This window comes from Sus scrofa, chromosome 12, assembly GCF_054392235.1.
Source record: "Sus scrofa isolate SSC_HxYL_T2T_F1_AM1 chromosome 12, Sscrofa_HxYL_maternal_Yorkshire_Landrace_v2.0, whole genome shotgun sequence".
NCBI classification, from domain to species: Eukaryota; Metazoa; Chordata; class Mammalia; order Artiodactyla; family Suidae; genus Sus; species Sus scrofa.
The window spans coordinates 42,509,685-42,531,411 of NC_139394.1; positions in this window are offsets into that span (position 1 = coordinate 42,509,685).

Consider the following 21,727-nt stretch of genomic DNA (forward strand, 5'->3'; position numbering starts at 1 on the left):
GAACTAGGCACAGTCTGCCCCGATCTGGTTCCTCCTGGGGCCCTAGAAGTCCCTTTACCCCTCCTCCACCCAAACCCTCTTCCCCAAACCCCCATCTGCATCTGAGCGTCTGAAGACTGTTATTGAGGGCAGTTTCCACTGTCTGAAGTGTCTTCCCTCCTGCTCCCATCCCCACGTCCACCTCCTGGGAAATCCAGCTCAAGACTCGCTGTCCCCTGGTAAAGCCTGCCCGGAGGCTCCGTTTGCACATGTCTGTCCCTCCCCCACCCCCACCCCCACCCCCATCTGAATTCCCTTTGATTGCAGAGTTGTCCCTGGTAGCTGTGTCAGACTCCTCAACCAGGGGCCGATAGACACTTTGGGTACAAGTGTCTATTGGCCCCAGACGCCCCCTCCCCCGCCCCACGCCACCACCACCTTGCCACCCCAGGCTGTACCCCTCCTCGGGTCTGCTTCCACTGTGCTGTCTCCTTCAGGACTGGAGGCTTTGGGGTCAGGGTGTGTCTTGTTCCCTTTTCTGGAAAGCTAGCACCCTTTGAGGTTTGAATGAAAATGATAGAGCTAGCTTCCCACATTTGTTTGTACATTGGGGCCAGTTCATCAGACACCATCAACATCCTGGATCCCCGGGATAAGGCTTTGTTGATTCCATTGTACAGATGGGGAAACATATCTGGGTCATTGCTTGATCTTGCCGAGTCTGACAAGTCACAGATGCAGAACACATTGGATAAACCAAGGCTCAGAGCAAATATGAGGGTCAGGTGGCCTGTGAGGGGGGCATTAGGACTCAAACACAGGCCTCTCTAAGTTAGCAACTTTTCCTCCATGCCAGTTTTTCTGATCACTCAAGACCCTGGTCTAAGCCCTCCCTGTCGTTGTCATAGCCCCTGGCTCTGAGGCAACTGGAAATAGTGCCTCAGGATTCTGATTTCAGCCCCCCCAAAATCCTCAAGTGCTGTGTGTCTTTGGATGGTTCCCTAGCCCCTCTGAGCCGCAGCATTCTGTAAAATGGTCTGGCGATGCATCATCACGTCTTTGCGGGGTTACTATGGGATGGATGCAGACACACACACACCCCACACACTCCCACCTGCCACCCCCGCAACCAGGATGGATCTCCTGCGAATCTGAGCCAGGACATTCTCCCAGGGACTCTTGATCTGCCACTTGGAGCTGGGAGGGGGACCACCAACACCTGCAGGTTAAGGTCTGGAGGGGCTTTCTCCTCAGGAGCCTCCAGCTCTTGCAGCTGCTGGAAGTGAGCATGCTCTGTCGCCATGGCAACACGCGCCCGCTGCCCCCGTTGACCTCACTTAGGATGATTACCTTTCGGCAAATAAAATCATTGTGTTAATAAAGAGGCTGTTCGCCCCCTCTCCCCCACGCGCTTTGGCCCATTCCCCATCCCCACCCTGGGGGAGGGGGGGCAAAGGGAAGCTTACCCCACCCAGCTACCCCCGGCCTGGGGGATGCTTTACTCACAGATAGGGTGTTGGGTGAGATGCTGACCGCGTTCTCATTTCTGCCCATTTTAAGCATCTCCTCACTTGCCCTCCTTGCCCCAATGTTTTGTCGTAGTTGCACAGTTGAGCTAACACGGCTCTTCCTGTTTTCCTTCGACATAGCTCTGAATACGCATGGGGCCTCCCAGCTATCATCATGATAAATTCTACTTATGAAGGTCCTGTTGTCTCTTTACACCCTTTATAAGTGCCTTCAAAAGTGTCCTCTTCAGAGTTCCCGTTGTGGCTCAGCAAAAATGAGGACACAGGTTCGATCCCTGAACTTGTTAAGTGGGTTAAGGACCTGTTTGCCGTGACCTGTGGCATAGGTCGCAGATGCAGATTGGATCTGGTGTTGCTGTGGCTGTGGGCCAGTGGCTACAGCTCCGATTTGACCTCTAGCCTGGGAACCTCCATATGCTGCAGGTGAGACCCTAAAAAGACAAAAAAAAAAAAATCCTCTTTGTAATTCCTGTTGTGGCTCAGCGGAAATGAACCTGACGAGCATCCATGAGGACACAGTTTTGATCCCTGGCCTTGATCAGTGGGTTAAAAGATCTGGCATTGCTGTGAGCTGTGGTGAAGGTTGCAGACGTGGCTTGGACCTGGTGTTGCCCTGCCAGCAGCTGCAGCTCTGATTTGACTCAGAGCCTGGGAACTTACATATGCTTGGGGCGGGGGTGGGGGGAGACTGTAAAATAAATAAAGACTTGCCAAAGAGGAGTTACCAAAATTGTGGCTAATATGGGAAGTTTACTTTTCACCAATGAACACAAAGTAACCTAACGTGATTAGGCTATTTGAAAGCTCTTTTTGGGGGGCCAGGGATCAAACCTGAGCCACAGCAGTGACAACACCGAATCCTTAACTGCTAGGCCACCAGGGAACTCTTGACAGCTCCTTTTAAGCCTTGCAATGATCATTAAGGCAGGACTTTGCAGACAGGGCTGTCCTGTGATGGTGCAAAGCTTTTGAATTGTGAGGGGACTGACCTTCCTGGGATCTCTGTGTGCCTGGAGAAATAGTGTCACAGCACACACACATCAGAGGCTGGATTTGAGGCTCTTTCCTGGTCCCCCCCCACCGCACCCCCACAGCCTCCCAACTCAGACCAAGCGAATGGACAGGGGCAGGGCTGGGCAGGGGCTAGGGCACCCGCCGGGCACACTAGGTGGCGCTCTGACATTGGTCAATCCTCAGAGAGCCTGGCTGTGGGGTGGCCGGAGGACCCAGCAGGAGTGACTTGGAGGGGAAGCAGGCCTCTCTGGACCTGGCGTCTGGAGCTGGAACGAGGGGAGGAACCCTGGAGATGTCTGAAGCCAGGCTGGGGTCAGGAGCATTGCTCCTCCCCCTCGTGACTCATCATCCACGGCGTCCCAAGCAGTGGGGACGGGAACAGTGGCAGTGGGAGGGACAGAGGTGCTGTGTCGGGGTGGAGGTCGGGAGGTGAGGCTGGAGCAGCCCAGCGGGGTGTGGGGGACCCTGAGCTAGGTGTTCTGTCACTGACCCCTCAAGTCCATTGTCCTAAACCCAGGGGACCACCTTACCTGCCATTAGACCCCAGGGCGAGTAAGAGGCCGGGGAGGAGAAGGTATGGCTAAGGCCTCCAGCCTCTATTAAAGGAAGCCTTGGGGAGTTCCCATCATGGCTCAGCAGGTTAAGAACCCAACTAGTCTCCATGAGGAGGTGAGTTGGATCCCTGGCCTCGCTCAGTGGGTTAAGGATCCAGTGTTGCTGCAAGCTGCTGTGTAGGTCGCAGATGTGGCTTAGATCCAGCATTGCTGTGGCTGTAGGAAGGCCGGCAGCTGCAGCTCTGATTTTGACTCCTAGCCTGGAAACTTCTATACACTGCAGGTCCAGCCCTAAAAAAATAAATAAAAATAAAAGCGTTGGGAGATGTTGGCGAGGGAACAGCTTTGCTCTCAGCCCTAAAAAAATAAATAAAAATAAAAGCGTTGGGAGATGTTGGCGAGGGAACAGCTTTGCTCACAGTCACGGGACCAAAAGGCTTTGAATTCTTGCCCCTGTTCAGCTGTGTCTTAGCCATGTGACTAGGGGCAGGGCACTGAGACCACTGCTTCATTCTTTGTGAAGTGGGCGTGATCCTGAGCTGTCGGGATCGTGTACACAGAGGCGCTCCATGTGCCCATGTGTGAGGCCTCTCTGGGCTGTTGATTTGCAGAAGTGGCATCTTGCATTCTTTCCATGCCTGCAGGCCCAGTAAATTCTCAGTGATGTTGGCTGATTATGGCCTTGGGAGTGGAGGCCGCTGGAGTTGGCAGTGTTCTGAAAGGGGCTTCAGATGCCACCCTGTGTGGGCCCATCCCGGAGATACCCCTGCCCTCAGATTTTAGCGGCTTCCCTGGTTGGAAATGCGTGCCTTGGAGCTGGGCCTGACTGTTCCATATACCTGCCCTGTGTCTCTCCCCTGCAGACCCCTCTCTGCATGTCTGGGACTCCGTGGGATCTAGAAAGGGGAGCTCCAGCACCCCCCTGGGGTAGAAGGGAGTAGAGGGGCCTCTTTTCCAGCACTCGGCTTGCCTACGTCCCTCGTCTCTGGCACAGGCGGGGAAAATGAGGCAAGAGGAAGCCACTGGGTCAAACCACAAATCCCTGAAAGCTGATAGGTGTGGGAAGCAGGGTGGTGAATTGACTTCCCAGCATCCTTGGGGGGCTTGGGGATTCTGTGATGCTGAGCCCTGCTTGCCCCCCCCAGCCCCCGGTGGGCGGTGGGAGGAGATGCTTCAAAGTCTGGCTGGAGCCATGCTTGGAGCCAGGAGAGAGAAGGGCAGGAAGCATCCTGGAGAGAAGCCAAGGCAAAGGCAATGGGGACAGACTTAGCTGACAAACCTGCTGCAGATGGTCCGTGGGCCATGCCCTGTCATAGGTGCTGAGGATTCAGGGGCCCCACCTGTGGGAGGGTCCATGGAGGCAGACTCTCAGGCTTGGCTCCCATGGCTTCCCCAGTTTGCCCGACATCTCTAAGTGGCTGTTTCATCATCAGGGAAATGGGGGTGACAATACTGTCTCCTCTGTGGGGCCTGGGAGCACGCTGAGCACCAGACTGGGCACCGAGGAATGTCAGTATTGTCATGGTCCCTAGCTCTGGAGAGAGTGCCCGTGACTAAATTGCTCACCTTCCTTGACCTTTGGATTCCAAAGAAATGGGTTCAAAACATCTGCCCTGCCCACCTCCCAGGACCCTATTGTGAGGTTTAAACCAATTAAGGTAACGCATAGGGAAGGGTCGACTTAAATTGTGTGTGAGAGAGAGAGAGACTCCAGCATTTGTGCTGCATCTCTCCTGCAGGCCACCTGAGCTCAGGTGAGCTGTCAGATGGATGTGCAGTGCCTGGCAGTTTGTGTCAGCATGCGTGTTCCTGGAGCCTTGGGGTGCTGAGGCGCTGGCGGAGCTGTGGAGATGAGGGCCAGGCTGAGAACTGCAGCATTTCTCGGAAGTCAAGAGAGAAATCTCAGAGATTGAGGTGGGACACGCTTCCCCCATCCCAGGTCTGCTCTGGGGGCACTGGCAGGACTGTCTGCCCAGGTCAGGGTATCTCTCTCCCCTCTACGCATCTTCTTCCGTGTGACCCTCCCTCTCCCCCACCAGCCTCTCCCTCCAGAATTTTTTTTTTTTTTTTTGCTTTGTAGAGCCCCACCAGCAGCATATGATGTTCCCAGGCAAGGGGGTGGAATCGGAGCTAGAGTTGTCAGCTTATACCACAGCACACACACCAATGCTGAATCCCTGACCCACTGAGAGGGGCTGGGGAGCAAACCCGCATTCTCATAGGTACTAGTCAGATTCGTTTCTGTTGCACCATAACCGGAACTCCTCCCTCCAGGCTTAATTCGTGCTGCCAAGCTCCAGACTAACCCGGGGGTAAGTCATACAACGGGGTTCTGTCCCTGAGGTTTTTGAGGTCTGCGCCTCCCAGCTCCTCGTGCCCATAAGGAGAAAGAAGGTGCCTGGTCACTTCCGTGAGTGTTGTCAGTGCCTGGGGCTCCCCAGCCCCCACCCATCCCACCTGCCCAACATCGGGCTGAGTGGTGAGTCCTGTCCTAACTGGTCAGGGTTCAGCTTGGACAAAGCAGAAGAAGCAGAGAACTGGGGGGGAATCTCTCACCTGGGGGGCGGGGGTAGGGGATTAGGACTCAGGGCAGCACCCTTTCCCCCAAGAAAAGAGCTGGAAGAGGCAGATGGCAGAACAGGAAGAATGTGGAGATTGGGGTCTGCAGGCCGGGTTCCAATCCTTTACCAGCGGGGGTGTCTCAGGCCAGGTGGAGTGGCCGTAAGATCTAGTGTGTAGGGTGGGATGGGAGTGCCGCTTTCAGGGGGTAACTTGTGAGACACGTGCCATGGCCCATGAATCCCAAGCATCGCTGTTGAGGTCACTAAACTGGGATTTGGGCAGTCTTGTGGCCTCCCAACCCTCCCGCCCCAATTACTTTTCTTAGCTCCCTGATGGAGTGATTAGCTAAAAGGCACCCCAGGGAGTGAGTTAGGATGCCGTGCAGGTGGGGGATAAGGTGTGAGCAGAAAATCTCAGAGCACATTTCCCTTCCAGGATAGCACAGGAGCTTTTCTGGTTGGGAGATTACCTGGCCTTGTGAAAGATCAGGGGCTGTTAAACTCTGACTGGCGGAAGGAATGGGCACTGACAGAGGCCTGGGGCCACATCCACCCAAATGCAATACGCCTATTTGCTGAAGCGGAGAAGGAGAGATCCCCAGGTCCTGGATTACAAAAACAGAGTGGAAGGCACTGGGAAGAGAGGAGGAGACTCAAGTATTTGGGTCCGATTGGACCCCTGGCCTGGGAACCTCCACATGCCATGGGTGCGGCCCCGAAAAGACAGAAAAGCAAACAAACAAACAAAAAAACCAACAGGGAAGGAAAACCTCCCCCAAAGAACACCCTTTTCCCTTCTTTGTCCTCCTCTCCCTCGGCTTCACGTCGCGTCTTTAACTCCATCCCCACTCTCGGTGGTGCAGGAGGAAGATTGGGGCCGGGGGTGGGGGGAGGAGTGGTACCCAAACTGTCCTCGGGTTATGAGGAGGGACCGCCTTGGGTCAGAGGTGTCGTCCAGGCCACAGGCCACGTTTCTTCCTTGGGCCCCTGGGCAGGTACACGTGGGGATGATTCTGTTCTCTGCCCAAAATACTCAGCTCCAGTGATTTACACCAAACCCGACTCACTCTTCAATTTCTTTTCTTTTTTTTTAATCTTTTTAGGGCCGCACCTGCAGCGTATGGAAGTTGCCAGGCTAGGGGTCCTATTGGAGCTGCAGGTGCCAGACACAGCCACAGCCATAGCAACGTGGGATCCAAGTCACATCTGTGACCAACACTACAGCTCATGGCAACACCGGATGTTTTAACTCACTGAGCGAGGCCAGGGATTGAACCCGAGTCCTCATGGATACGCGTGGTATTGGTTACCACTGATCCATGATGGGAACTCCCTCTCTTCATTGTTCAGATGGATATACCCAAGGAAGGAGAAGGTGCTTGGGCAGCAGCAGAGAAGGAAGAAGGAGGGGGAGGAGACAGCGGTCAGCTGGCAGAGCTTTTTATTTCTTGTTCCTGGAGCAGAGCCTGTAGGGACAAGGACAGCAGGCAGGAGGTGGGACGCGGGCTACAGATGTTTGGACCCTCTACCCTCCCTGCTTCTGGCTCTGGTCTCTCCCTCTCTCTGCCTCTCTCTCCCATCTCCCAGGTGACTCCTTAGGCTCCTCTGGGCTGCATCTGGCTGGGGATGGTTTTGTGGGTTTTTGTTGTTGTTGTTTTGTGTGTGTGTGTGTGTGTGTGTTTTGTCTTTTTGCTATTTCTTGGGCCGCTCCCTTGGCATATGGAGGTTCCCAGGCTAGGGGTCCAATTGGAGCTGTAGCCACCGGCCTACACCAGAGCCACAGCAACGCAGGATCCAAGCCTCGTCTGCAACCTACACCACAGCTCACGGCAACGCTGGATCCTTAACCCACTGAGCAAGGGCAGGGACCGAACCCGCAACCTCATGGTTCCTAGTCGGATTCGTTAACCACTGCGCCACAACGGGAACTCCTTGTTGTTGTCTGTCCTTTTTGTCCTTTTAGGTCCATACCCGCGGCATATGGAGGTTCTCAGGCAAGGGGTCCAAGCGGAGCTACATCTGCCAGCCTACACCAGAGCCACAGCAACGCCAGATCCGAGCCTCGTCTGCAACCTACACCACAGCTCACGGCAACGCCGGATCCTTAACCCCCTGAGCGAGGCCAGGGATAGAACCCATAACCTCATGGTTCCTAATCCGATTTGTTAACCACTGAGCTGCAGTGGGAACTCCTAAAGACTTTTAATTTCTAAACATTCACATTCTGGTCAGCTCTTTCTGGATTGTTATTGCCTTTGGGGCTTTTTTTTTTTTTTGGTTTCCTGAAAGATCTGGAGCTTTGTGACCTGGCTGAGCTCTCCCACAACACTGGGAAGCAGGGGCCTCGATCGCTTTTCACAAATGAAACAACGGAGGCTGGTGAACAGCACTAACCACCGCGGCTAACTGGCTTTGAACCCAGTTCTCCCCTGCACTAGGGCAGGGCTCCCTCCCTGGGGCTGCATGCCCTCTGGGTTGCCTGCTTTCCCCTAAAACCCGCTCCTGTAGACATTCTCAGGGTGGCAGAGCCCACCTTATCATTTTAATGGCCACATGGCGTCCCAGCCTGTTGATGGGTCATCACTTCCTTGGTCACGCCCGCGTTGTTGGGTATGTGAGGGGTGTCTAATTTCTAACTGTAATAAATGCTGCTGCTGTGAGTATTTTGCTCAAAATGCTTCCATTGTTGTCTCCATCCCCAGTATGTGCTGTGAGTAGGTCTGGGTGGGCCACCTGGGCTCTGCCTCCCAGTGGAGGTCATAGGTCGGTCCTTGGTATCTTGACTCAGAGCATCAGCGATGCAGACAAGGATGCAGTCGCCTCTTGTGGTGGATTTGGATTCACCTCCACCCAGGAGAGGTTACACCACCCCTTTGGGAGCCAGAATCTTGGCACAGAGGGTGTTCTGCGTGTGCACACGTGGCACAGCTTGGACCCACTTCACCACTGCATAGCGACCACCACATCAAAAACCAAGGGCTGGGAGTTCCCGTTATGGTGCAGTGGAAATGAATCTAACTAGTAACCCTGAGGTCGTGGGTTCGATCAGTGGGTTAAGGATCTGGTGTTGCCATGAGCTGTGTGTGATGTAGTTTGTAGATAAGGCTCGTATCCTGCTTTGCTGTGGCTGTGGTGTAGGCTGGCAGCTGTAGCTCCGATTTGACCCCTAGCCTGGGAACCTCCATGTGCCACAGGTGTGGCCCTGAAAAGAAAGAAAGAAACAAACAAAAAAACCCCCAAAAAAACAAAAACCAGGGCTATCGTGGCTCAGCAGCAATGAACCCAACTAGTATCCACGAAGACACAGGTTTGATCCCTGGCCTTGCTCAGTGGGTTAAGGATCCAGTGTTGCCCTGAGCTTCAGTGTAGACATGGCTCTGATCCTGAGTTGCTGTGGCTGTGGTGTAGGCCAGCAGCTGCAGCTCCAGTTTAACCCCTAGCCTGGCAACTTCCATATGCCATGGGTGCAGCCTTAAAAAGACCAAAAAAAAAAAAAAAAAAAAAAAAAAAAAGAAGGGCTGAAGCAACCCAGAGGATAAATCTGCCTCAAACATTGGCCAGGGAATTTAACTCTAGCCAAATGGCCAAGGATATTGATATCTGCCTTAATGCGGAACTGCCAGTGCATTTCCCCAAAGAGGCAGCGAGATGTAGAGACCGAGCTTGGGAAAGTGGTACAACCCTAACATTCAGGCTTTAGCCGTGCCTGCCTGGGGTAAGTCATGCATTTGATGAACAAAGTGGGTAGTGAGAGAAAAGGGATCAGCTATAGCAAGAGCCCCTTGTTTCAGTTCCAGGGGCAGGGAGATCGGTGGTTCAGGTGGTGCATGAATTTGGAAACTTAGATGGCCCTTCCGGGGGTGCGAAGCTCTTCTGAGCTGGCGAAGGAAGCGGAAGGTATTGTCACTGGGAGGGGCAGGGAAGAGCAGATCTTCTCAATTCAGGGGGAGGTGAAGGCACGGAGCAGGAAGGGACGCGCCTGGGGTCCGGATTGGATTCCTGTGGAGTTTCAAGCATCCGAGCCAAGCTGCCTCCTGGTTTTGCAAAGCATGGATATTAATAAGGCTGATTAGTACTCATGACATGTGAATAATAAGGGATGGTTAATTGTCCTGGTTATGATGAACAGCAGTCAATGGGAGAGGGTGGGGGGTTGGGACCCTCCCAACACACACACACACACACACACACACACACACACACGTGATCAGTTCCTGGCTGCTGCTTATGAGACCACAGAGCCAGCAAGCTAGAGGGGTATCAGTATTTTAAAAAACTGAAGATGGTAGAGCACATTTAAACATTCCTTTGTAATTTTCTTGTATACAATTATAAAAGGACACAGGCTCCTAGTGGAAAAATTTAAAAAGTACAGAAACATTAAGGAAGGAAAGGAAAGCACTATAAATATTTTGGTGCACATTCTTTTAGTCTTCTGTGTGTGCAAATATAGCCATAAACTATATTTAAAACAAAGCAAGACAGTAGGCAATAAGATCCTACTATATAGCACAGGGAACTATATCCAATCTCCTGGGATAGACCATGATGGGAAAAAATTTAAAAAAGAATATATATATATATGTATAACTGAGTCGCTTGGCTGTATAGCAGGCATTGGCACATTATAAATCAACCAAAATTAAAAAAACTAAAAAGTAAAAATAGAGAAAAAATTTTTTTCTTTTTTTTTTTTTTTTTTGGTTTTTGGGGCTATACCCTCGGCATATGGACATTCCCAGGCTAGGGGTCGAATCGAAGCCACAGCTACAGCTGCCTGCCTACACCACAGCCACAGCAACTCAGGATCCGAGCCGTGTCTGTGACCTACACCACAGCTCATGGCAACTGGCAACACTGGATCCTTAACCCACTGAGCAAGGCCAGGGATCGAACCTGCGTCCTCATGGATACTCATCGTATTTGTTTCTACTGAACCATGACGGGAACTCCTAAAATAGAGAAAATTAAACAAAACCCAACAAAACAAAATAGGATTCTACTCTACACAATATTTGGTAACTTGATTTTTTTTTACCTTACAAATATTTCCTGTGTTTCTCCATGCCGTTAAATATACTTTAAGAGATGCTTTTTCAGTGACGGGAACAACATTTGGGACAAGGGGGAGCCCAGTAGACACGAAGTCCACCCTTTCCCATCTCCTCCAGTTGGAGAAGCTGGGGGGTCTCCAGGTCTGTGGAGGGCGACTCTGGGGCAGGACAGGGTGGCTCCGTGGGCCTTGTGGATCGGGAAGCGGGAAGAGGAGGGCGCCGTGCTGCTTCAGAACCTGGGCTTGATGCAGAAACGTGTCATCTGAAAACATGAACGTTTTGGTTCACACTCAGTTGAGGCTAGACAACAGCCAGAATCCTTCATTGGGCACTGATGCTGATGTTACTATGTGAGCTTGTTTCCCCATCTGCATGTAGAGGGAACAGCCCCTACCTCCTGCCCGCCTCCTGGAGCACTGTCACCAAGGCCTGAGATGCCAGGCCACTTAGGATGTGGAAGACTAATGACTCTGGGTCTCTCACCAAATGGAAAGAGAGGAGCAACCCTCTGTGACGTGAGGAAAGTCTGTCCCCTCCTTGGGACTGACCCCTCCTTATGTGCAAATTGTGGAGCTGCCCTTGGCAGTGTCTAGGACCCTTAGAGCTTCCTGTTATTTACTTATTTTTTTTAGGGCTGCCCCCCTGCAGCATATGGAAGTTCCCAGGCTAGGTATCAAATCGGAGCTACAGCTGCCAGCCTACACCACAGCCACAGCCATGTGGGAGCTGAGCCGGGTCTTTGACCCACACCACAGCTCACAGCAACCCCCGAGGCTTAACCCACGAGTGAGTCCAGGGATCGAACCCACATCCTCATGGATGCTAGTCAGATTCGTCTCTGCTGAGCCACAAAGGGAACTCCCAGAACTTCCGGTCTGAACCCTGACTTCCTCTGACAGGGCATGCTGGGTGCTTCTGTGGACCCTCCAGATGCCTGGCTGGTGCCAGGGCGTGGGTGGGAGGGTCCATTAAGTTGCTGCCTCAGGGGCCCTGTTCTTTAGAAGAGGTTGCAACTGGAGCCACAGGCCTTCTGTCTCTCGATTGGACCTCCGTGAAAAGAACACCTTCTGATTTGTTAGAGATGGAGCTTAATTCCACCCTTCCTGGGAGTTTCTGTTGTGGCTCAGCAGTACCGAATACTAGTATCCATGACGATACGAGTTTGATCCCTGGCTCTGCTCAGTGGGTTAAGAATCCAGCGTTGCCGTGAGCCGTGGTGTAGGTCACAGATTCAGCTTAGATCTGGCATTGCTATGGCTATAGCATAGGCTGGCAGCTGTAGCTCCACTTCAGCTCCTAGCCTGGGAACTTCCATATGCTGCAGGTGCAGCCCTATAAAGCAAATAAATAAATAAAAATAATTTCACCCTCCCTAAAAAAGGGGAAGAAATCACATGACAGAGAATGTTGGCCTGACCTCAAGGCCTTTCCCACCAACATCAAGAAGCCTCAGGAGTTCCCGTTGTGGCGCAGTGGTTAACGAATCCGACTAGGAACCATGAGGTTGCGGGTTCGATCCCTGGCCTTGCTCAGTGGGTTAAGGATCTGGCGTTGCCGTGAGCTGTGGTGTAGGTTGCAGACGCGGCTCGGATCCCAAGTTGCTGTGGCTCTGGCGTAGGCTAGTGGCTATAGCTCCGATTCGACCCCTAGCCTGGGAACCTCCATATGCCGAAGAATCGGCCCTAGAAAAGGCAAAAAGACAAAAAAAAAAAAAAAAGAAGAAGCCTCAGTCTCCTCTGGGACCAGCTGCCCCTGCCTCTGCCCTGCTGGGTACCCCCAGTCTTCAAGGGCTGAGTTTGTGGGGAGCTACAAGACCCCTGGCACTTCCATACTCATCACTTTCTCAGTATTCTTCCAAAATTTTCATTCGCTCCTTTATTCATCTACTTGTTACATGGGAACCATCCATATCTATTTCCTAATTTCACACCTGCTACCAACAAGTTCTGTGACCCTGGGCAAGGGGCTTCACCTCTCTGTCCTCAATCTTATCTGTAAAATGGAGCCATTATAATGGTACTTATACCCTGGATGGGAAGAATGAGATGCAATTGTATGATCTATGCTTAGAACAATACTGAAACACAGGAGTTCCCATCGTGGCTCAGCGGTTAATGAACCCGACTAGCATCCATGAGGAGGCAGGTTCGATCTCTGGCCTCGCTCAGTGGGTTAAGGATCCGACGTATGCTGTGGTGTAGGTCACAGATGCGGCTCGCATCCCGCGTTGCTGTGGCTGTGGCATAGGCTGGCAGCTACAGCTCCGATTGGACCCCTAGCCTGGGAACCTCCATATGCTGTGGGTGCGGCCCTAAAAATACAAAAAGATTGAAAAAAAAAAAAAAAGAGCAATACTGAAACATGTTCTGGGCTCAGTAACTCATCGATCATCAGCGTCACTCACCATTATCCTCGTCATTATCATCCTGATCACGACTATTACTCCTATTACTCCTGTTCTGTGTCAGGTACCAGGTACCAGGTAAAGAGATGACTGACATCACAGAGACCCAGGTCCTGCCCTCAGGGAGCACTTAGGTCTGGACAAGGTGCTCTGGGAGTACAAAGAAGGCAGTGCCTCCTGGGTAAGATTTGGGCAGGCTGCCCCCCCCCCCCCCCCGCCCCCTGGCTGCTCCCAGCTGTGACTCCCACAAGAGGTAGCTCCTCCCCCCAGACCCGCCCCGCCCCGCCCCGCCCCGCCCCCGTGGGCGGCCTCTTCCGGGCCTTAAAAAGCCAGGCCAGCCCCCTCCCTCGACCCCCTCCCCTCCACTGCGGCAGCACGCAGGCTGCTTGGAGAGGTGACAAAAAATTAAAATTAAAGCTAAATTAAAAGGAAGATTCCCATTTCCTCTCCCCATCACACTTTCCACCTTAATTTTATCGCATCTTCCCTCTCGTTTTATTGACTTTTAGAAGCATTGCCACAAGATTTAGTGTGGAGCGGGAGGGGAGGTAATAAATGCGGTGCTGCTCTTGCCTCCAATTAATGCCGCCAGGGGGTGCGGGGAGGAGGGAGGGGAGGGGGAGGGCCGCCCCTGGGCGTGAAGCCCCCAGGAAGCTCCAGGAGCGCCCAGGTCCGGGAGACAACTGAAGGTGAGGGCGATGGTCGCTTCTGGCTTTTGTCCCCTCCCTGGGCCCGTTTCCTGGTGGCCCAGAGAAAAAGACTCATTGTGAACTGTGCCAATCAGACCAGAAAACAGAAATCAGAATTTAGTCTCCTCGGTCTGGTTGTACAAACTCCCGAGCTCTCCCCTCCCCCAAACCCCACCCAGATTTCCTGGGATGAAGATTCCCCACCTACCAAACAGATCTTTATTTAATTTTATTTTATTTCACGCTCTGTTGGTGCAAGGCAGGTTCCCCTCCCCACCCTCCCTCCTTCCTTCCTCTATTTATTTTTTCCTGCGCCCCCCATCTCTAATATCATTTTCACCCACCCACAGCGACGCTGCGTGTTTGTAATTTTCTTCTGACCCTAATGGCTCCAGTTTCCCCTCAGTATTTAAGCAGAACAAGACAGAGGTAAGTGGCAAATAAGCAGCGATGCCTATTTACGCTGCCAATTTCGGTTGATGGTGGAGAGGCTGCCTTGAAATTAACTCGGCTGCTGTCTGGTGCGGAGGAATGTCTGCCAGGCTCAGAGAGTAGCCGGCTCCCTGCTGCCCGTTACTGCCCTTCTCCCGGTTATCCGCTGGGGTGCCACTGGAGAAGTGGGTGGGTCGGTGAGTGGGTGTGGAGAGCTGGTGCCCAAGGTGTTTTGTTTTGTTTTGTTTAAACAGGCCGCTCCCCTTCTGGGCTTTGTAGGCCAGTGGTCCTCCCGCTGGGGTCCCCGGGCCAGCAGCATCAGCGTCTCCAGGGAACTTGGTATAGATTCGCACTCTCCAGCTACCCCAGACCTACTGAATCAGAAACTGGGGGTTGGCTCCAGCAATCCGTGTTTTTTAAAAACAACTTTTATTGAGGTATAATTCACATACCATAAAATTCACCCTTTTAAAGCATGCTATTCAACGATTTTTTAGTAAATTTATCGAGTTGTGCAACCATCACCACAACCAAGTTATGGAACATTTCTATCACCCCAATAAGATTCCTGATGTCTGTTTACAGTGAATCTTCTCCCCACCCCCACCCCCCAGCCCTAGGCAATCACTAATCTACTTTCTGTCTGTATAGATTTGCTTGTTCTGGATGATTTTTTGAGTCTAGCTTCTTTTACTTACCATAATGTTTTGTTTTGTTAACGGCTTTATTGAGATATAATTCACATATCATACAGTCTACCCATTTAAAGTGTACTCTTCGGTGGCTTTTAATATATTCACTGAGTTGTGCAACCATCACCACAATGGCTTTTAGAACATTTTCATTACCCCCCAAAGAAACCCTGTACCCCTTAGCTGTCATTTCCAAATTCCCTTATCCCCCCAACCCTAGACAACTACTGATCTACTTTCTGTGTCTAATAGATTTGCCTCTTCTGGACATTTCATATAATGGACTCATATAAATCTGGTCCTTTGTGATTAGCTTTCCTTCCTTTCTTCTTTCTTTTTTGGCTGCATCCCTGGTATGCAGAAGTTGCCAGGTGAGAGATTGAACCCAAGCCACAGCAGTGACAACACCGGATCCTTAACCCCCAGTGCCACCAGGGAACTCCAGTGATTGGCTTCTTTCACTTAGCATAATGTTTTCGAGGTTCGTCCATGTCGTAGCAATGTCAAAGAAGTTCAGTCCTTTTTCATTGCTGAATAGTATTCCATGGTGTGGCTATGCCACATTTTGTTTATCCATTTACCACTTGATGGACATTTGTGTTGTTTCCACTCTTTGGCTCTCATAATAGTGCTATGAAAATTCTGTCCATGAGATTCTGTGTGCATGAACATAAGAAATCCCTATTTGAATCTGATCGTGCTAAACTTGAGGACAGCTGGGCTAGGCTTCATCCCTCACTGCTCTTTAGATCTTTCCTTTGGTTTCCATCTTCCCACATCAAATCCCCTGTGTCCAGTCTCTTCCTTCTTTCACCCCTTGAACAAACATAGACACAGCATTTACTGTGTGTGTCCCGTCCAGGTTAGGGTGGGCGCAGGGCTAACCGGAGGTCAGAGTCCTGGTGCTTCTCACCCTCCTTCCCCCCTTCCTGGAGAGCAGGCCTCAGACTCCCATGCAAGTCACTCAGCGAAAAGCCCCTTCGGGGCCCCAGCTCAGTCCATCCACCCAACCCAAACTACGTGGGAATCTGCCCCTTCCCAGCTCCCCAGATGAACAAGCAGGCTTACAAGCCCAGTAGCTTCAGAGTCTCCCACATCTGCTTCTAAACTACTTGAGGAAGCTGATTGTGGACATTTCCTTTAGCTTTTGCTGCCTCCACCCTCTCAGCTCCTAAAGTGGGTGCATTGCTGGCCCTTGGGGGTCCTCTCAGCAGCAACTGGGAGGTGCAGATCTGCCCCATCTCTACTGATAAGGGCTCCCAGTAGGCCACTTGGTCACCTTTAGATCCGTCTACATCCCCCTTGTCACTGGCTCCTCACCTGACCTGCCTTCCCTCACGGAAACCCACTGCCACCTCCCTGCCTGCCTTTGTGTCCGCGGCCAGCCTCCGATACTGTCCTGTCCCAGAACAGGACCCAGAGCGCGCTCGGCTTCCCTTCCTGCCCTTCCCAGTGTTGGCTACCCAGTTCCAGGAGGACCAGGCCTGGGGCGCCTTAGGCGGAGGGCTCTCCACAGCAATCTGAAAATGCATATCAGAAATCTGAAAATGTCTTTTGGAGCCTCCGGATGTAACCGGCCTAGAGCAGGGCCTGGATACTCCCGCTCCCAGGCGTTTCAGCAGGCCCCGCGCGATGCCCAGACTCCCTCCCCAAAAGTAAGACTGTCCTGCGGTGTGAACCGAGTCCGTGTCCAGTACGCCTGGGACTGCGTCCCTTGGGGCGCCCGCCCCAGCCCCCTCCGCCTCCATCGAAGCGCTCTGCTGCTGGGGAGCCTTGCCTCTCCCCTCCTCTGTCTCCTTTGCTCCCCCTCTCGCCCCCCTCTGGGGGGGGGTGTCGCTCTTTATCCTCCCCGGCGCCCTCCTCCTGCTCCCTCTCCCACTCCTGGGCTGTGCTGGGTGCGCTCCGGTCCTCACCACCCGCGCCGCCCGCCCCGCGTTAAAGCTGCTCATTAGCGTGTTTGTTTTTATTGGACGCACAATAACCATAATGGGCGCCGGGCGCGCTCTCTAATTACAGCTATGAATATTCATAGCGCGGGGGCGTCTCTCAGAGGGGAGACACCCCGGGGAGATGCGCCCGAGGGACAGGGTGGGTGCCGGGGGAGGCGGGGTTTGGGGGGGGCGGAGGCACTGGTCCCGAGAATCGCCGAGCCGGGAGGATGGGTGGGATCGCGGCCTCTGGCCAGGGTCGAGGAGACCCCCCCAGACCAAAACGCCAGCTGCAGACTTTCCTCCCCTGCTCTTCTTTTCCGATGCTTTCCTTTCACCTTGGCTGCTCGGCCAGTAGCTGGCGGGTGATCTGGGACTCCAGACCACGGCTCTACCGCCCAGGGCGGACTCGGCCGGGCTTCCTACTTCCCAGGCCTCCGCCTAGGTCTTCCTGGCCGCCTCGGGTCGCTCGCTCTTTCTCACTCTCTGTTATTCTCTTATCTGGTGTCTTTTTCTTTGTCTTCCCACGCTGCGGTCTCTGTCACAGGGAAAGTTCCTGCGACACAAACTCCTGGCGGGGATAACCGAGCTGGGCACCATAAAGAGAGGGCGTGTGCCTCGTGAATTAAGAGATTTAGTCACTTGTGGAATGACTTTATTTTATAGCGACTTCCTCCCCGACTGAGTGATGTTGCATGCATTGGTTGTATTTATAACTTAATAGCTTTTCTCAATTTTATTATACTTTTTATGATACTTGTGGCTTTATGGGACTTCATAATTTTTCTCAGATTCATTAAATCCAGCTGAGGGTGGAGCTAATGACAAGAGCAAGTCCCAGATTCCAAGGTGGCAGGTGAGCAGGTAGCGTGGGGATGGGTCTGTGGGGTCCTCTTGGCTTCATTGTGCTCCTCTGGGGTCTGAGATTTCCAAGAGAACCTGCTGGAGAGACAAAGCCCCAGCCAGAGTCACCCCATCCTTGGTCATGAACCGTGTCTGATCTGGGCTTGTCGTGGACCCACTGTCATTCTTTCCAGCACTAATTTCTAGAACCAGAGACACTTCCAGCCCAGATGTCCAACCTCTTCATTGGACAGATGGAGAAACAGGTTCAGAGAGAGGCTGGTACAGAACTAGGGACAGGCAGACCCACAACTTACCTTAGTCCGGGCCTCCTTCTACTGTTCTCTGGTGACTCACAGCAATAGCTTCAGATTCTCTTTTGCTTTTCTCCCAGTTTCTCTCTTGCCCCCAGATTTTATGTCCTGTTAAGAGCCTCCAAGGAGAGTTCCCTTGTGGCTCAGTGGGTTAAGAATCAGCATGGTCATTGCTGTGGCCCTGGTTACAGCTGTGGCTTTGGCTCAGCTTGGATCCCTGGCTTTGGAACTTTCACATGCCTTGGGCGCAGCCAAAAAAAAGAGCCTCCATGGGAGACAATAATCTTAATAGTTAATATTTATAAAGCACATGCATGATGTCCTTTAATCTTCATAACAGCCCTGCTAGAGCAGCTACTAGTATTTATCTCCATTTTACAGATGAGGCCACAGAGGAGCAATGAGATTAAACCGTTTTGTCAGAGTTGGCACAGTACATGGCCCTGCCGGGGTAGAGAGACTCAAGGCTTCTGTACTTTGCAGTGACCTCATCTATACAGTCAGAGCTAAGCGGATTATTTGTAAATTTTCCTGATGCTTTCCCTCTCCAGGAATTCCTTTTGTTGGGAACTGGTAGGTAGGCAGAGCAAATAGTCTGGAGGATGAACCAATCAAAGCAGGGGCTCTTAATTCCAGAAACATGATCTTTTTTTTTTTTTTTTTAAGGGCCACACCCACAACATGTGGAAGTCCCCAGGCTAGGGGTCTAATCGGAGCTACAGCTGCTGGCCTACGCCACAGCCACAGCAACATGGGATCTGAGCCGCATCTGTGATCTACACTACAGCTCACCGCAACACCGGATCCTTAACCCACTGAGCGAGGCCAGGGATGGAACCTGCATCCTCATGGTTCCTAGTCCAGTTCGTTAACCACTGAGCCCTGAGGGGAACTCCCAGGGCCATGATCTTGGTTGAGGGAGGAGGTAGGAAGGCAGATGAGGAGATGGGTCAGCGTGGGTGGAGAGGATGGTGGGTGCCACCCACACACACACCCCAGTGTCTCTGTCACCCTGGCCACCTCTGGCATCCAGGAGGGTGGCAGCCACTGTTCATTAGACGGATGACTTTGAGTGTTCTTTCCCCACCCTGCCCAGTCCTCCAGTGCCTAGAGGCTTCTTCTATTCCTAAGGCTCCAAATCATTGCAAAATGAAGAAATGCCAAAAAGGACTGCAAAGGTGTCATCTGATTTACATTCCATAAATCAACACCTTTAACTCACAAAAGACAATGTGTATAATTGTGTCTCTCACAAAATCATTTCAAGATTGAGAAAATTAAGAACATAAGGGAGTTCCTGTTGTGGCTCAGCAGAAACGAACCTGACTAGTATCCATGAGGATGTGGTTTCAATCCCTGGCCTTGCTCCGTGGGCTAAGGATCCAGCTTTGCTGTGAGCTGTGGTGTAGGTCACAGATGCAGCTCTGCCCTGGGAACTTCCATATGCCATAGGTGCAGCCCTAATTAAAAAGAAAAAAAAAAAAAAGAAATGTAGGGTTTTTTTTTTTTTTTTTTTTGGTCTTTTTAGGGCTGTACCCAGGGCATATGGAGGTTCCCAGGCTAGGGGTTGAATTGGAGCTACAGCTGCCAGCCTACATCACAGCAACGTGGAATCCGAGCCTCATCTGCACCCCACAACCACAGCTCACCACAACATGGGATCCTTAACCCACTGAGTGAGGCCAGGGATCAAACCTGTGTCCTCATGGATACTAGTCAGGTTCGTTTCCGCTAAGCCACGATAGGAACTCCCCAGGAATGTAAGGTTTTTTGTCCTCTGTTTTGCTCCCCACTGTAGCTCCAGCTCCAGTGCTGGAGCGCACAGTGTGCTGGGTACACAGCATCTCTGCGGCTCCTCTGAAGAGTGAATGCCCCCCACCCCCCCGGAGGGGGCAGTGCAGGCAGAAGAGACTCCAGCTGTAAGAGAAACACTTTTCAACCCTGCTAGAGTGTCCCTCTGGCTGTCAACATAAGCCCATTTGACAATCATGACTAAAGTGTAAGTGGCGGCCTTTGGTGGCTGTGGGGCCAGAGGCGTGGTGTGGCCATCCTGCTGTCCTCCTGCCCGACTCTTGCCCCATGTTGACCTTGGTGCTGCCACAGTGCTTTCCTTCCCAGCCTTTCTCAGGATCTGCTTCCTCCAGGGAGTCTTCCTGGGCTGACCTTGCCAACCCATAATGTCCTGACCCTGTTGCTCAAAAACCCCCACCCGGCTCAGAGGCTCCTGGACCCTTGGGGCTGTGGAACCTGGTTAGGCAAGAATCCTGAAGTGCGTGCAGTGGCTTCATGTGGAATCTCTGTTCCCAGACCAGGGGTAGAACCCAGCCACAGCTCTGAAAGCACTGGGTCCTAACCACGGGACCACCAGGGGACTCCGCAGGTGTGCTTCCCATTGCCACCAGCAGAGACTGTCTTGTTTATGTCTGTGTTTTACTTTTTTTCCAAGAATATGGTGATGAAAATTAAAATTCCTTGAAAAATGTGCCTGAATTTATTGTAGCTTTGGGTCGCTTGGCACTTTTCTCAATTTTCAGATGTTTAGGTGTAGGACCACTAGTGTGCTTGTGTTGGCGCTTAGTTAGGGGGTCAAGTAACTTTGGGATGCTAAAAAAGATCTTGGCACATTGTAAATCAACTCTACTTGAATAATGATTTTAAAAAGTGGAGTTCCCATTGTGGCTCAGTGGGTTAAGAACCCAACATAGTGTCTGTGAGGGTGCGGGTTTGATCCCTGGTCTCACTTAGTGGGTTAAAGATTGGGTGTTGCCTCGAGCTGCGGCAAAGTTTGCAGATGCAGCTTGGATCTGGTGTTGCCATGGCTGTGGTGTAGACCACAGCTGCAGCTCTGATTTGACCCCTAGTTTGGGAACTTCCATATGCTCCAGGTATGGCCTTAAAAATAAAGAAAAAAAAAAAAAAGAGTTCCCATCATGGCACAGCAGAAACAAATCCGACTAGGAACCATGAGGTTGCAGATGTGATCCCTGGCCTTGCTCGGTGGGTTAATGATCCGGCTTTGCAGTGAGCTGTGGTGCAGTTCGAAGACGTGGCATAGTACCTGAATTGCTGTGGCTGTGATGTGTGCTGGCAACTGTAGCTCTGATTAGACCCCTAGCCTGGGTACTTCCATATGCCATGGGTGTGGCCCTAAAAAGACCAAAAGAAAAAAAAGGTTGAAAAAAAAATCTTTGGAACCCAGAGGTTCGTGCATCAGAGGATGCTACCTTGTTCTGTTCACAACCTGTCAGGTTCATCACTCCAGTGGCAGGGCCGTGGTGTGACAGGTATGTGCTCAGAAAGTGTGTTGTTTCTCAAATGAAACTGGCAGGAATAAGTTCCTTGAGGGCAGTGATGAAAAGAGCGTGGAGTCAGGGGGCCTGGGTTCAAATCCATGCTCTGCTTATCAACTAGCAAGTCATCTTGAGTCAAATCATAGCCTCTCTAAGCCTCAGTTTCCTCACCTGTAACATCGGTGGACTAAAGCCCCTGTTCCCTCAAGGGAAAAAGCTTATAAATTGCAAAGGGCCCAATCAGTCGTCACGGTGGTCTTCGCCACCCTTCAGACCCCCCACAGGCATACGGCAGGCCCTTTGCCAATCTGCTGGATATGAAATAGGGGACACAACGAGCAGCCCCACAGAAAGTAAAGTGTTCCTTTGGCTCCCACCTTGAAGCTCCCCTGGCCTGAGCGAACGCTGTGCACCAGGCTCACCCTGCTCAGTGTCTCCATTACA